Raw genomic sequence first — 15,567 nt, forward strand, 5'->3', positions numbered from 1 at the left:
ACAGGAAAATGAATTCAAATTTTCCCGGGTCATTTCCTGTGTGGCTGGTCAGAGAATCCAAGCTCGGACTGCTGTCCAGAGCGTCAACAGAGTGGTGCACTGTGGGATAGCTCCCGGAGCTACTAAGTTCGATTTGCATCCACACCTAGCCTAATTCGAGCTAGCCATGTCGAATTTAGCGTTACTCCACCTGTTGGGGTGGAGTACCAAATTCGAACTAAAGAGCCCTCTAGTTCGAATTAAATTAAATGGTGTGGACGGTTGAGCGGTTAGTTCGAATTAACGCTGCTAAATTCGAATTAAAGTCCTAGTGTAGACCAGGCCTTACACAGGCACACTTAGTGGGTTTGGACAAATTTGGGCCTCAGTTTCCTCATCTGTACAACAGGGCTAATGATACTTACTGACCTCACAGCATGGATCTGAGGATTAATTAGTTAATGTCTATATAGTGCTTTAAGGTTCTGGGGCCAAATTCATCCTTGGTGTAACTCCATTTACCTCAATAGGATTACATCGGGAGTAAATTTAGCTCTTCAAGTCCAATTGTATATTAATGCTTCTTCTTAAGAGCAGATTGGTTCTAATTCTTTTGCTTCTTTATATAGCCTCATAAGTATACACCCTGCACAGCAGGTAAACTGTGCCACACTGTGCAATATGTGAGCTGTGCTGAGGAAATACCAGGTCCCTGCTTCAAAAAGAGAGCTCTGCCTAGGTAAAATACAATACAGAGCAAACGCAGAGTGAGGGATTGCCACTTGCACTAGAATGTTCTGTGGGATATGGGGTTTCAGCCATATTCTGAAGGAAGACAGAGAGTGAGCTGGGCATACGTTCATGAGGAGGCTTTTCCAGACATAAGGGGCAGACAGTTGGAAGGGGTTGTGGGAAAGGCAAAAGGAACAGTCTGAGAGAAGCTTGGGAAGGACTGATTCATTCATCCCTAACTTAAATCCTGTCACAGGCGTGAAGCAGCAGAGGGATAGTCCAGTGGCATAGGGTGTGGTATGCGAAAGAAGCCCTCTTTGCCAAATGCAACAGGCCCATATAGCATCTGTGGATTGCACACTGCAATTGAGGCACCCTCAGAAAAACCACTATTGCAAATGGGGCCCTGTATGGAAGATTTTTGCCTCCTGGACCTGGATGTATTTACAGAAGGCAGAAAGGAGCAAGAGTTTTCTTTTGCCAGAGTCTGAAACAGTTGCCTTCATTGTCTGCCTCCTACTGTTCCACCCCCTACCTCCCACATCTATACCCCTCCCAGACTCCCACCCTCCCCTTTGGGAGGTTTTCCATATAAGTGTGAAAACTAGAAATTCCAAAGAACTGCAATCCAAATGCTACCTAGAGAAACTTTAAACCATTCATGCCATAAATATCTCTTAGAGGCTGCCTGACGTCAGAGGCTTCGGAGAGGGAGGCTGGTCTGAAAGTGAAAACAGCAGCAGTTCCAAGCCGAGTACAGTACTGTGCAGAGAGCTAAAGGAGAAGGACAAGCACTGCTCTGTGTGGATTATAGGACTGCAGAAAGGGGGGAACTGCGCAGAGACATGGGGACTACAATGTAAGTGCGGCTGCTGCAGCACCTCTTCTAATTTCTTTATGAAAAAAGCTCAGGCAAGCTCTGCTTCCCTTTCTTTTCTAAAACAATCTGGAGACAGTTTGAGAGCTCAGATGATTCAGGTTTGGCTGTTTGTTTCTCTCAAGTGTACAGACGGGCTGACAGCATTCACGCTGCATGTGTGCATGTGAGAGAGAGATTTTTGGAAAGCTACCAAATGAATTGGGGATTGAAATGTTCTGGTAGCAGGACAGTTAAACCCCAAATAAACCCCAGACAAGATACAGCTTTCTTCAGATTTTCACACTGTGTAATGTATTTTTAACCCTTGCATTTCTAACACTCAGCAGTGAGAGATTCCTCTTTCAGTGTCAGAAGCAAAGCAGTTTCCTGGCTCCATGACAGTGGATGGAGAAGTTCTGTCCAATCCTGTTTGTCGGGCTTCTCAGGGGAGCAGATACTTAAATGCTTATTAGATAACACTTATGAAGTCCTGAATACTAAGCACCTCAGTGCTGTATAACCTTGGCTCTCTGGGGGAGTTTGGTAATTATATAGAAGGAAGGAATTGAGAACTCTCTAGTCAGAAAACTAACTGTGCCCTTTTCTGAGGCATCCCTGAGGAAGGCAGCTACTGCAGCAAGGAAAGACTCACTGTAGAAAGGAGAGGAAGCAGGTGTGTCCCAAGGGATAACAGTTTAAGGGATTGACCGCATAGAGCAGCATTCTGAATCCCAATGAAAACAGTTTTTTTCTACCTTTATAACCCAAAGGATTCTCAAGCAATTTGTGAAGCCATCTCTATTAAAAAAAAGGCATATTCACTATAGGACAAAGATTTTATGTACTTATTTTTAACGAAAATTGAAGAACATGCTGTACTCACTGTTGTTAGTGTAATTAAATTAGCCACTTCTGTATATACACAGATTCACTCACAATATTCTCCATCTGCGGTATGAATAGCTGTTCTGAACAGACCTGGACGCTGCCAACTCCAGACTGAGTTGTTCAATGTGATCTCCTCTACTTAGATTATGTCTTCTTTTTAACCAGACCCATGACGCTTTGAAGTGAATAAAGGGTTTTAGATTTCCTTGCCCGGACAGACAGGAGAGTTTGGTACATACATGTTTGGTGACACTGACCTCATTACAAGAGATTTGAAAAAGACAAACTCCTTTCCAACTGAGAGGGAGTTTGATCAGTGCAGGTGTTGTAAGGAAAGGCAATGCTGTTTAATGACTTGGGATGAGTAGCAGAAGCGGTGTGAATTGTACCATGTCAGCGATGTCAGAAATTGGCGTCAACAAACAAGCAACCACAAAAAAGGCTTTTTCAAGTCAGTGCTAACTGGGCTGCTGTTTCTGTAATGCAATAAGTCTGCAAATACATTTCTTCTTTTGGGTGGGAGAGTGGGTGAGGGCGGGGATAGAATTGGATGAGGAGAAGCTGAAAAAAATGTCTTTTGGCTCTTTTAAGCTAAATCAGATAGATCCGAGTTTCTGTATGTAGAATAGCTGCAGCAATCTCCCTCTGTACTTGAGTGGGTGGTGTAATGCCTCCACCAGCTAATGAAATGGGGCCCTGTATCAATGGACAGATGTTCAAGGGCTAATCCAGCTGAGCTATGCCATGCCATGCAATACAAGTTTGCCTGAGCTGAAGGAAATTAAATTGTATTGAAAAAAACCACACAATTTTGCGTGTGCTGAGGGCCAAATCCTGCTGTCATTTACCCTGGTGTAAATCTGGAGTTAAATCTAGTGACTTCTAATGAGCGCTGGGTTTATGCTGGCGTAGCACAGCAGCATTCAACCTTCCCTATTTATTTTTCATTGGGTTTTATTTCCAGTAACTAGGCAGCTGCTTTTCCAAGAAGCATTTCTTCACAACAGCCTAATTGCACTGGCTGACTGGCAACATGAAGAAAAACCCTTTAAAAAGGGTTTTACAAGTTGTTAGGAGCTGAAAATGTTTTCTCCAGTAAACACTGACACAATTAATGAGGGTAACAATGACTAGACAGACAATTTCAGGTGGCTTAGCAGTGATTCAGGCTGGCACTGAAGCACTTCTGTACCATACTGGGCTGCTGGAGCTGGAGCTGGCAGGGGATGGAGGAGAGAACTTCACATCCAGGAACTAATGAGGAAGAGCTGATCATGTCTCTTTTCTTTCCATACACTCCCGCCTGAGCAGCTGGCCTGCGAGCAACTCTCCCTGTAGAGGTTTGAAAGCTTGGAAGAGGCTAGAGGGAAAAGAGATTGTCCATAATGGTCCCCGGGGAGGCAGTGACATGCACAGCTGCTGGGGGGAAATGGGAAGGGGAGCCGCTGACATTATAGGAGACAAGTATGGTGCCTCAAAATGAGTGGGTGAGCTGTATATAAATGTGATCCCCAATATGGATCAGATTACTTCAGCAGAGAGAGCCTGCCCTTGGTTGCTTCATTGACAGACACTAACCCTAAAATGGAGAGAAAATTTTGGAAGGCAGGAGAAAGCAAATGCTGTACTAAAAGGACAGTGTTGGTTTCTTTGTTGGGTTCTGGCTTCAGGGTGCAGCAGGACAATTTCTTGATAAAATCTTCATGCCAATCATTGTGTGACCCTGAAGTTTTAAAATATCTTCATTGTGTGCCATAAATCCAATCACGTGATCTTACAAAGCTGAGTAAGCAGTTTAACCTTTTGACATCTTGTTTCTCTGTAATGTTTTGCTTGCTGGTGCTATACCTGCAGTTTACCTTAGCTGAGTTTTCTGTATCTCTGGGATATGATCCTGCTTTCATTGAAATCAGTGGAAAATCTTTCCAGCAAGACTGGACTTGTAGTCAAGGAACACTGACTGTAAACTTTCTAATCCACTCTTTTTCTTCAGGCAGAGAGTGAGATCCTGCTGGAGTTCTCATGTAGCGGTCTCATGTAGTCATCCTCCAGATGGAGCATTTCTGTTTCTGATCCTTCTCCCACGGCTATTGGAAGATTCCCAGGGGCTTTTGTGGAATCGTAAGAGCATATCAAGCCATTTTAGGGCAGCCACATGTCCTAATTGTTGAGAAATGGGAGGACCCCATTTCCTGACACTAAGGGTGAAGATGTGTGGGAGATTTGGCTTTCAGCTCTTTAATTAGTGTGAATTTTCAAACTCAGGCCAGTCCTATGGAGATCTGACCCACCAAGGCAAAAGCAGCATGTTCCTAAACCAAACAAAAACTGACTGCTCTGTTTTTAATCAAATGAAACAATTCATATGTTTGTTTTCATGTTTTTTATCCAACTACAAATGGACAGTGGTATCTCTTCAGGCTTTTTCCTCTCTCTACTCTCCTTCCCAAAAATGTGGCTCCTTTGATGTGCTGCCATTCCAGTAGGTTGGTCGTGATAGAACTCATTGTAATAACATGTATTGGACCTGATTCTTTTTTCATATACATCAGTTTTATACCAATGTAACTCTATTGACTTCAACAGACTCACTCCTCATTTACAATGGTGTAAGTGATATCAGGGTCGTTAACCTCTAAGTGCTGTACAGACATTAACTGTGTCTCACAATGCCCCTGAAAGCTCAGTAGGTTAATATGATTGGGCCAGAACATTAGCTGGTGTAAATTGCCATAGTGGCAATTGAGTTCCAATTTACACCAGCTGAGGATCTGGCCCATTGTCTCCAGTTGAAAAAATGGGTGAACTGAGGCACAGACCTGCTCACCTTTACACTAGTGAAAATCTTTAGTAACCCCAGAGACTTCAATGAACTTACTTCACATTTCTATTATAAAGTTCAAATAGCAGCAGAATTTGGCCCAGAGAAATTGAGGACCAAATTATGGGTCTCTCTATTTTTGGGCCCCAATTTAAGACACTTAGGCACACAGACTGTGACACCAAAAATTACAAGCTACTTTTGTACATGCTGCCTTAAGTGACAATGCCAAACCTACAAAGTGAGTTTGATTCTTCTTACACCAGTTTTAGACTGATATAACCCCATTGAAGTCAATGGAGTTACTCCTGATTTACAGCAATGTAAGTAATAGAAGAATTGGGTCCAGTGAGTCAGTGTCCAAGCTTAGAGAAATCCCAAGAGCTTTTGGATGTCAGTCCTCCTTTCTCATTGATCTCTTGAATGGTCATGTAATAGCTTCTCACAACGGTTTTTCCGGTAGAATTTGTAACTCCCATGTAGTGTTTGCTTTGTGGTCCATGTTAGAGTCCTGCTAATATGCAAAGTGTCTGTCACCTTGGTATCTAATCACTGAGTTCCTGGCATGTGTGGTGATCTCTGCTGTGTCAGATATTGCCTTCTGACCTCATGAATTTTGGAGTGTTGGAGGGAGGTTGGGCAGTGCATCTGACCCAGAGAAATCCAGAAGTCTGTGGGATTTGAATAGAGAAGCTACTCAGAGCCTTACAGAGAGAAAGCAAGACTTGAGGCCCTTTTGGTGAGTTGCAATCAAAGGTAGGGGTTTCCCTGGAGTCACAGAAAGGGGAACGGAGAGACTTGTTAAGGTAGGAAGAGGGAATCAGGTCTGGGGTCAGAGGACCTTATGGAAACTGGAGCTGGGGGTCAGGTAAGGAACAGCGGCTAAGACTTGACTGGAAGGAGTAGAAAGGGAGAAAGAGAGGTAACCTCAAGAGGCTGGGAAATGCTTTAGATAAATTTTCTATGGTCCATCACACATTGCCACCAAAAGGGAATGAACTCCTTCCCTAAATAGCAAAAGCTTGCTTACTTTCTGGATTTGCTGGCCTCAAAGCAATAATCTCTAAAGTCGACATTTCTTGTCACAAGCTTTGAAGTTCACATTTGTTTTTGTTCAAGAAGAATTTTTCTCTTAACTGAGTCCCAAGATGACTCAAACGCTGGCGACGCATGTTCCTGCCCAGTTCAGCTTTTATTTGAACTTAGTGTCAAGCTGAGCTTTGAGCCCCAGAAGCTCCTGTCAATTCTCTGTCCTTGGTGGATTTTTTAAAAAGTTGACTGTAAACAAAGGAGCATTTTTAGCGTGTGCTTCTGTTGATTCATGACAGCTAACAAACCTAGATCTTTTTTGTTTTTTGTTTGAAGGGAGAGAAAAAAGCTTTTAGCTGTTTGTTAGTCTGCATGTATGAGCTATGAAGTCCTGACAGGTTAAAATTTACTCAGAGACTTGTGGGAAAATGTCCAGCCTCTTTGAGTCAAGCTACACTGATACCATTTAATTTTTAAGACCTGGACTGAAGATGTGTTTCCAGGAAACCTGGAAGAAAAGACCTAGTTTTGGCAAATACAGCAAAACAAGTTGGTTGTTCGTCATCAATATATCAGTGTCCCAAAAATGAACCATTAGAGTAGATAAAGAAATGCTAGAAGAAATAAGTCATTTTCACTATCTAGGAATTGAGATGTGCAATATTGGTGGCACCATGCTAGATGTCAGGCAACAAATATCAAAAGCAGCAAACTACTTTCATAAACTTGTCAAGATTAGAAAAATGAGCATGATGGGCACTGACACAAAAATATTTTTTTTTAACACTGGCATCATATCTGTTCTCCTGTATGAAGCAGAGTCACAAAGTCTAGAACATAAGTTGATAAGCAGATCAACTCACTCCAAATGAAATGCCTGCAGAAGATCTTCGAAGTCCATTGGAAAGGGTTTCTTGCAACATTAGAAATTCTAAGTAGAACAAACCAATCTAAAGCATCAAATATGGGAAGAAGATGACGATGGACATATTTAGGACACAATTTAGGGATGCCACCAACACAACGTCCACAGTGAGTGATAATTTGGACACCACCTGGAAAGAGAAAAAGATGGCAACCGAGAGAAACATTATGCAGAATAGGGAAAGAAGCCAAATCTATCAACATGACACTCAGAAGCCGGAGCAGACCAACTTGATTGAAATAAATGGCAGAAACTTATGGCTGCCCTCTACACCTGAGGTTGAGGGAGGATAAAGAAAGAAGATATGGTTTAGAGAACTATATTTTTCAAATTACTTTAAGTAGGGAGTAGCGAGGTGTGTTTTGGTTGCCAAAGTTATGAACAACTGAAATAGGAGATTATAATGGAAACTTCCTGGCAGTACTGTTCTTAGCCTAACAGCTGGTAGATACACATTATGACTAAATATGGCATAGATCCACAAAATCACACTGTCCCCCCAAGAAAACAAATCACCTCCCCCCTCTAGCTCCCCTTCACTGGGATTCCATATTCATCACTTTCAACGCATGTTACCATCCATTCCTTTTCCCCTGCTGATTTTTTATCTTTCCTATCTGCTCCCCCTATGCCCTTTAGATAGATTCTTGTCTACACTAGGAAACTGGTCCATTGTTGACAATTATCATCAGTAATGGATCTGCCCCAATTGGCTGAAATTGGTTTATTTGCTAGAGTAAACAGGACAAAACAATTGTTGACACCTCTGTAGAGAGGGTGATTTAAGATTTAGTTCCCCTGATGAACATTCTCAGCAACAGGGTAGTATGTTAGTGCAAATGGGGTCTTGATTTCTCACTGACTCACTGCTGGCCGTGTTGTCTGGATGCCTAGGATGTGAGTCCCCTGCTTTAATCCACCTCAGCAGAATCCTGACCCCCTCCATGCAGGAGACTCCTTTGTTGTCTGCACATCAGATTAAAAAAAGCAACATCTTAACCAAACATAAGGAGACTTTAGTCCTTTGCTACTTTCAAAGCCACGTATACAGCGGGAACCAATTAAACTGTGATGCCAGCAGCTGAATGCATGGTGAGACAGTCAGTTGTGGTTCTTGCCTATTTTCTGATCTGTCAGCCTCCTTTGACACTATTATACAGGGAGGAAGTTATAACAACATAAGGGCCCTGCCAATACAGACTGTTCTCCAGCTGTGCCCTACTGAGATATGAACATGTCTTCATTGCTTCTTTCCATATTTTTACTGCCCTGCGGGTCAGATGTCCCGATGAGTGAATCCCTGTGGCTCTGGTGCAGAGGTCCTGAACTATGTTGCTGGTGACAGAAGTACAAAGCTTGACCTTAACCTTTCATCGTCAGCAGGAGTCAGGCAGCTAGCCTATGTGAGTGTAGCAAAGTCTTTAGCACTCAGCACTGTTAAGCTTTGGGGAGAAGAGCAGATGCACTTTCTGAGTAAGTGACATTTTTCTCAGGGAACCCATGAATAATTTTCCAACTGTGCCTGGGCCTATCTAGAATAGCTTTATGCATTTTTTGAGGGACACGTGTTCAGGTCTAAATGTCCAACTGCCCTGCATGACACATTTTTTTGCTTTAAATGGAGGCAAAATTTTATAAGGAACAATTCACTTCATCATCTCCTGTATTTAATCACAAAGACGATGTTAATACTCACACCCAATGGGCCATCTCCAGAGGCTCTAACTTTGATTTTACTCAGCCCTTATTCAGACCAAGCTTCTACTTGTCTGAGAAAGAACTAAATGAAAACATTATGAAATGTTATCGCTTCCACATAACATCCTTGCACCTTTCATAAAATGCACATGTGTAGAGTGTAGCACCTTGAGTCTCGGAGCTAAGTTTTCAATCATTGGGCTCCATTTTTGCAGGCGCAAATGGCAGCACAATAATCTCTGCTATATTTCAGGTCCTTTAGCCTTGGATTTGCAAGAACAATCAAGGACTTAGACAACTAAGTGACATTTGCTGCACCTGCGATTATTTTCATGTACAAAAATGGAGGCTCACACAAAGCTGGGCTGAAATATGGTCTCTAATGTCTGTCCAGAATGTTATGGAGCAGGGACATGATAATCCAGCTCTGTACAATGCACTGACTCAAAAAAGAGATGGTTAATTCATGCCTGTCAATTGCACTGGGGTAAGACTGAAAATGTTGTATCCTTGCCTACTTCACGTGACAGCAGGAAGTTAACTTGCCCCCACTCCCTGTGGCTAGCCCAAAGGGAAAGTACTCTAAGTAAACAGCAGAATGCATTGGACACAAAGTCCAAGTGATTAGAGAGCTCCCAGTAGGCCACAGTGACATGTGACCAAGACAAATCAAAATAGAAACAGGTTGTGAAAAATCCTGTGTATTTCCTTTTGTTTCTCTTTCTTTTCACTCTTGGATGTTGCCCTGAGCTTTGACCTAACTGGCCTATTGGGAAGTATGTCCCTAAACTCTGATAAAACTGCACCAGGAATAGTTGTTTCTGGGCACTTCAGTACCAGGGCCAACAGTGTTAGGAGGACTTCCAGATTCCTATGGTGCAATTGGCCAATAGAATTCAACTATTATTGACTGGCATATCAAGGGGCCTTGGGACTTTCTTTTCCACTTGAATCAGTTAATGTACTTTTTTAGACAAAAAAATAAAAATTAACCTAAACCACAAACAAACTAGCATGGGTTTGGAAACTTAGAACCAGGTCCTGTGAGGTGCTGTACCTCCTGAGGGAGGATGAGTGCTCTCAATTTCCACTGAAGTTGTGTTATCCTGAATCTTGACTTCGCTTCTGCTGAATGATCACTGCAAAATCTACATTGCCATCAACTGCCAATGTCCTTTAGTTAATAATGGACTCTTCCATGAGGATTGGGTTCAGTGCTCCCAAACTGGTTCTTTTTCTTGTTAATAGATCAGCTCACACAGCATGAATGTGGAAGCCATGTTTTCCAACTTTTATATTTAAACTGAATGACCCAAAGAACCACAAGCCTGGCTAAGTTTCTACATTTGTTGTACATAGTCTAGCCCAATTCTTATCACCCCCTTCCAGGTTCTGGGTTCATAAGAAGCAACTCACAGCTCTGTAGTGCCCAGAAAAGTTTTTTAAAGCCACTGAATGTCATAGAGATGCAATGCTAGATTGGGCTGGTAGTTCTGGGTCTTCGGGTAGGTAAGAACAACACTGCTTCTGAACAGCATCCCTGAGAACTTCAGGGTAACAGAGAATGCAGTACTGGTTCTAGTCAGCAGTACCAGGACTTGAGGAGTTTGTTCCACAGTCTGTTTGCATGTTCCTTAAAAGAGAGCACTCACTTTTAAATATTCAACACAAGCATGTATTAGTCATTGCATTATTTTAGTTTCTGCATATCTGTTACTTCCAGTGATCTTTTGGCAGACTTTCCCCCATCCTCAGAGGTACACTCTCACCTCTCCTTAGTTTGGGTCATTTTCATCATGCCTATAGCAGAAATTGTCATTGTCCTGCTTGAGTTTTATGGGTGTAGGTGATGGCACCAGGGAGAAAAAGTAGCAGCTCAGGAGATGCTGCGATACTGAATTACTAGAGGAAATTTTTCAGGAAAGGGCTCTCCATAACCCTGCTGGAACACTGCTTCCACTTCCCTTACTACATAGCCTTCACCTTCCCAACCACAGCCACTTGTTCTGCCCATCCCTTCCTACCCAGCAGCTGAAGGTGCTGCCCTGGTAGTGTCGGACTGGCCATCTAACCCGAGCCTAAGCAGAGCTGCTACACTCAACTGCTGGGCCAGCACGGGCCTTTAAATTTCAAACTCATCATAAATGTCTGATATCTGTGGGGAGATTTCCCTATAGGCCCGTTTCTTCAGGCTTCTCTGTTGTACAGTCTGTTCTGTGTGAAAATATCAACATTTTATGATTCTGGCTCACTTGAATTGTACCAGGGAGCTGCAAAAGGTCTCCTGTGGGCAGACTGTGTCACAGGTCTGAAAGCAGCCTCTTTGCCTGCGTTTGCCTGGCTGACTATTCTGAACCAAGCAACATCGATCATGGTGTATGCAACTGTACAAGATATTTGTAAATTCCGATATGGAAACTAATGGGCTGCAGGTGAGGGCTAGGCTGCTGCTGTAGCCAACAACTCCCAGTTGCTTTCTTATTAAATTCTATAAGCTAAGCAACGTGGTCAGTGCTTGGATGGGAGACCTGTGATTAAAAACTCAGCATGAAGCAGGAAGTGGTATTGATGATTTAGATGTCTACACACATCTAAACTCTGAACCCTTTCCTGAGAATTTCAAATAAGAGACTGAAATCTGCAGAAGAGGATGGTAGGAGGCAAATTTGGAATTGAACCATCATGTCCTATGGTGTTTTTGAGTTCTAGTTGATGTGCAACCAGTCATCTGGTTAAAATAGTTGGTTCAAGAGGCTTTCCTAGACTAGTGGAAACCGCATCTTGTATAACACACACTTAGATTTCCTCACAGTACTTCAGAAGGAAGGAAGGAATCCATGCCTGGTTAAAGTAAAATATTTGGGTAGCTAAAAAACTGATCAATAGCCAGACTTATGTAGGTGTGTAGTAATAAAGGTTAGACATAGATTAATCTGTGTATATGATTTTGGGAATCCTTTAATTTAGGGTCAAAGTAAGCCTTCTACTACCTTCTTCATGGCTCCGCACAGGCCCTTCTTAAATTGTCTCTACCCAAAGATTTTGGAAGGTGACAATCTCTTGATTTGTGTTTCCATCTGTCTGTGTCTTGCTGTGCCACCCTGGGCTAGTCATTAAGGACTACATTTTCAAAAATATCTATTTGTTTGGGGCGCCTCAGTTTGGGGTCCCAGTTTTAAACACCTCATAACCTGATCGGGATTCACTGAATTCAATGGGAACTCTTCTACTGATCTCACTGGGGATTGGATTGGGCCCTTCAGGCTTAATTTTCAGAGACGCAGAGCACCCATACTTCCAATTCACTTCAAATGGAGTTGTGGGAGGCACAGAAAGATTCAGTCACTTGCCAGATAGTCCAGATCAGAGCCAGAACTAGACTGCAGCAGGTCTTGGTTCCCATTGAATAAGCAATTACACATGAAAAACTGATAGAGCCTCTGGAGCCATGCAGGGAGCTTGTTTAACAGCAAGTCTTGAAGTAGGTCATTAGATTTTATTTTTTAAAATTGCTATTTTTTCATAACAATAGCAGCTACCATCATCTGTGCAGCAGGACTGGCTATCAGCTAAGTAGGAACCTTTATCCGTTAATAAGAGCTCTCCTCCCATTGTACTGGCCATTTAATGAACACCAGGAAACTGTTTGAAAGTCCTAAGCAGAGGTTCAGCAGTGACCCAGCTGATCACTGAGTGTGACTGTGGGGCTCTGCAGTACATCACACTTTTAAAATGCACTGCTTCTTGGTTGACTATGCTAGGGAAGTTATCTTGAGTGGCTTTTTGTACAGTAACTCCTCAGTTAACGTCCTCCCGCTTAACGTTGCTTCGAAGTTACATCGCTGCTCCATTAGGGAACATACTCGTTTAAAGTTGTGCAATTCTCCCTTATAACGTCATTTGGCTGACTTTACAAGGGAGCATTGCACAAGTTCTTCTTCTCTGGCCGGCTTTGAAGAGGAAAGCGTCGCTTCTTTCCGGCCTCTGGCTGCGCAGCTGCCTCTGCTCCTCCGGCTGCCCCTGCTCCTCCACAGGCTGGAGGACTCAGGAGGAGCAGGAGCAGCCGTGCAGCCAGTGGCCGGAGAGAAGCGGTGCTTTGAAGGGGAAAGTGCTGCTTCTCTCTGGCCGCTGGCTGCGCAGCTGCCCCTGCTCCTCCTGAGTCTTCCAGCCCATGCTCGCAGGGCCGCATTCCAAAAGCGGCTTTAGAGCTGCAGGCCAGGGCCCCGGGACCCCCTTAGCCCAGGGCCCTGCAGCCCCTGCATTCTGGGTGGGCCTGCCTCCCGGAGGGGGGGCAGCTCCCATGAATCGCGGCCATGGGGGCGGCGCTGTGCTGCGCAGAGCCACCTGCACACCCCCTGCACCAAACAGGAGCTGCCCCAGGTAAGTGCTCTGCACCTCCTGCCTGCCCCAGCTCTGAGCCTCCTCCCTCACCCCCACCCTGAGCGCTCTCCTGCACCCTAACTCCTTCCCAGACCCCTCACCCTCAGCCCTGAGCCCCAGGGGTAAGCCAGGGGCACCTCCCTACCACAGTACAGTACAGTACTGTACAGTATATAATGCCTTTTGTCTGCCCTCCCAAAATTTCCTTGGAACCTAACCCCCTGCATTTACATTAGATCTTATGGGGAAATTGGATTTGTTTAACATTTGTTTCACTTAAAGTTGCATTTTTCAGGAACATAACTACAACATTAAGTGAGGAGTTACTGTATATGCATTAGATGGGGAGAGGATGCAAGAAGTCCTGTCCCCTAATGGCAGACATACTTTTGGCTAGAGCTGCGTAGAACACTGAATGGCCCTAGAGGTGACAAGTCAGTCCCCTCACTCCCTGCACGTTGGCCAGTGTTGGCAGGAGAGTGCTGGGAGGCCCTGGCCAGACCTTTTTGAAGATGTAGCAATCCCCACTGCTCTCACTACTATCCTTCAGCAACCAGGAGGCACTATGCCTTACAAAGAAAATCACACAAGTCTGGAGTGTTTGGTTTGGGTTTCTCTGGACAACAAGTTCAACATGGTTCAGAGCTGGAGCGGGGGCAGGGGCAGAAAGATGGGTTATACATCTTTTATATTTATCTGATTTTTTCCAAACGTTGAGGTCTGAGATGAGCTTCTGCCAAGCCTCCGGGAATTCCTCAGAGGCAGGTGTTATTATCTGTATTTTAGTGAAATGGAGTCCGAGACAGGTATTGCCTTGCCCCTGGCCATATGGAAATTCACAGATAGAGTCAGGATTGCAAATTTGTTACTCAGGAGCACACAGATGAGTGGTATGTACTGCACCTTTAAAAAGAGAAGATACCCTCCCCATACTTGCTGCAAATGCAGCTGCCCTTGTGTTGAGATGCAGCCTGCTGCAGAGGAGACACACACACTGTGCTCTCTCTCTTGCTCTTTCATTAAGATTTTGTTCTGGTTTTGATTTTCGTTTAATATAAAATAAAGGTCTTCATGATGACTGTAAATATATTCAGTGTACTGTACGTATTTCATGATGACTGTAAAAATGATGCTCGTATATAAAAAGGTCTGTTGGTTCTTGTGATTACTGCTCCTCCAGTAGAAACCAGTACAGACCAGTAGAAACTAATAGAGACCGAATGAAGAGTTTCTAAAACCTCTAACCAAAGGTTCCCTTGCTATACAGAGATGTGCAAAAATGAAAATGCTGGGATAAAGTAAATGCAACTTTTGTGCCTTTCAGAAAGAGGTTCAGTTCAGGTTCACTGTGGAGTTTTGACCTAAATTTCCTGTCCTTTCTTAGTTTATCTGAATACCTTTGCTCATCCCTATATGTCAGCCATAACTGTTTGTGTCAACTTCCCCATGGCCCAGCACAGAGTGTGCAGGCCCTTTCCTTTAAAGCCCTGAGAATTTACATAACCCCGGAATTGTAGCAATGTGAAATGTGGCTCTGGTTACAATAACAAGGATTTAGGGAACTCAGAGAGAGATTGGAACTGCAAAGGCATAAAAGCAAACAAAACAAAACCCCACATGCTGTTTTAATTTTCAGCAGCCACGTGAGAACTGTCCTCTGGTTTCTGGCTATAAATAAATTGCTGCCGTCACAGGAAGATGGAAAACAAAACAATTTGCATTCCACCCAAATTTTCTTAAGGTTATAAAAAAAGGAAAGGTAAATGCTTCTTAAGCAAAGTATGTCTGTGCAGAGGAAGGTTTAATTAACACTCAAGGGGACTGGCATTTGCATCAAGTGAAGAAGTTGGACATTAATCCTCTCCGCCTCCTGCCTCCCTGCCAATCCTCCCAAGCAAATCACTTAGAACTGACTGTGGATTTAAGACACAATGCCATAGTGGTGCGGCTGCTAAGGATGCGGAGGCCTACTGTACCAGTAGCAGTTTAGGCAGGCACAATGCCTTTGAAAGCCATGCCTACTGCTAGCCCCTGTTACAAAGCACAGCCTACCTCTTCTGGCTGGTGCTCTGCTGGAGAGGTGGGACCTTGGTCCCACATTTGTTCCGCCCCTTCTATCTCCTTTACAGAATCTAATGCCTCTGCCAGTACTAGACTACCTGGGAAAGCAAAGACCAGGATTGTGAGTGGCTCCTCTGCAGAGGCATGGGAGTGAATGGAAGGGTCCTTGGGCCCTCTCCCCAACCATGTGCATTT

General features: G+C 43.8%; 1 protein-coding gene across 1 annotated transcript in view; it reads left to right on the forward strand.

The window, feature by feature from the left end:
• The first annotated feature begins 1,469 nt into the window (after nt 1–1,469).
• The window catches only part of DAAM2 (dishevelled associated activator of morphogenesis 2), a 257,533-nt gene continuing 243,435 nt past the window's right edge, over nt 1,470–15,567 (forward strand). Inside the window, exon 1 of the mRNA XM_045009137.1 lies at nt 1,470–1,570. The gene's annotated coding sequence lies outside the window, so the exon portion shown is untranslated. The remainder of the gene's footprint in view (nt 1,571–15,567) is intronic.

This window comes from Mauremys mutica, chromosome 3, assembly GCF_020497125.1.
Source record: "Mauremys mutica isolate MM-2020 ecotype Southern chromosome 3, ASM2049712v1, whole genome shotgun sequence".
Taxonomy (NCBI): domain Eukaryota; kingdom Metazoa; phylum Chordata; order Testudines; family Geoemydidae; genus Mauremys; species Mauremys mutica.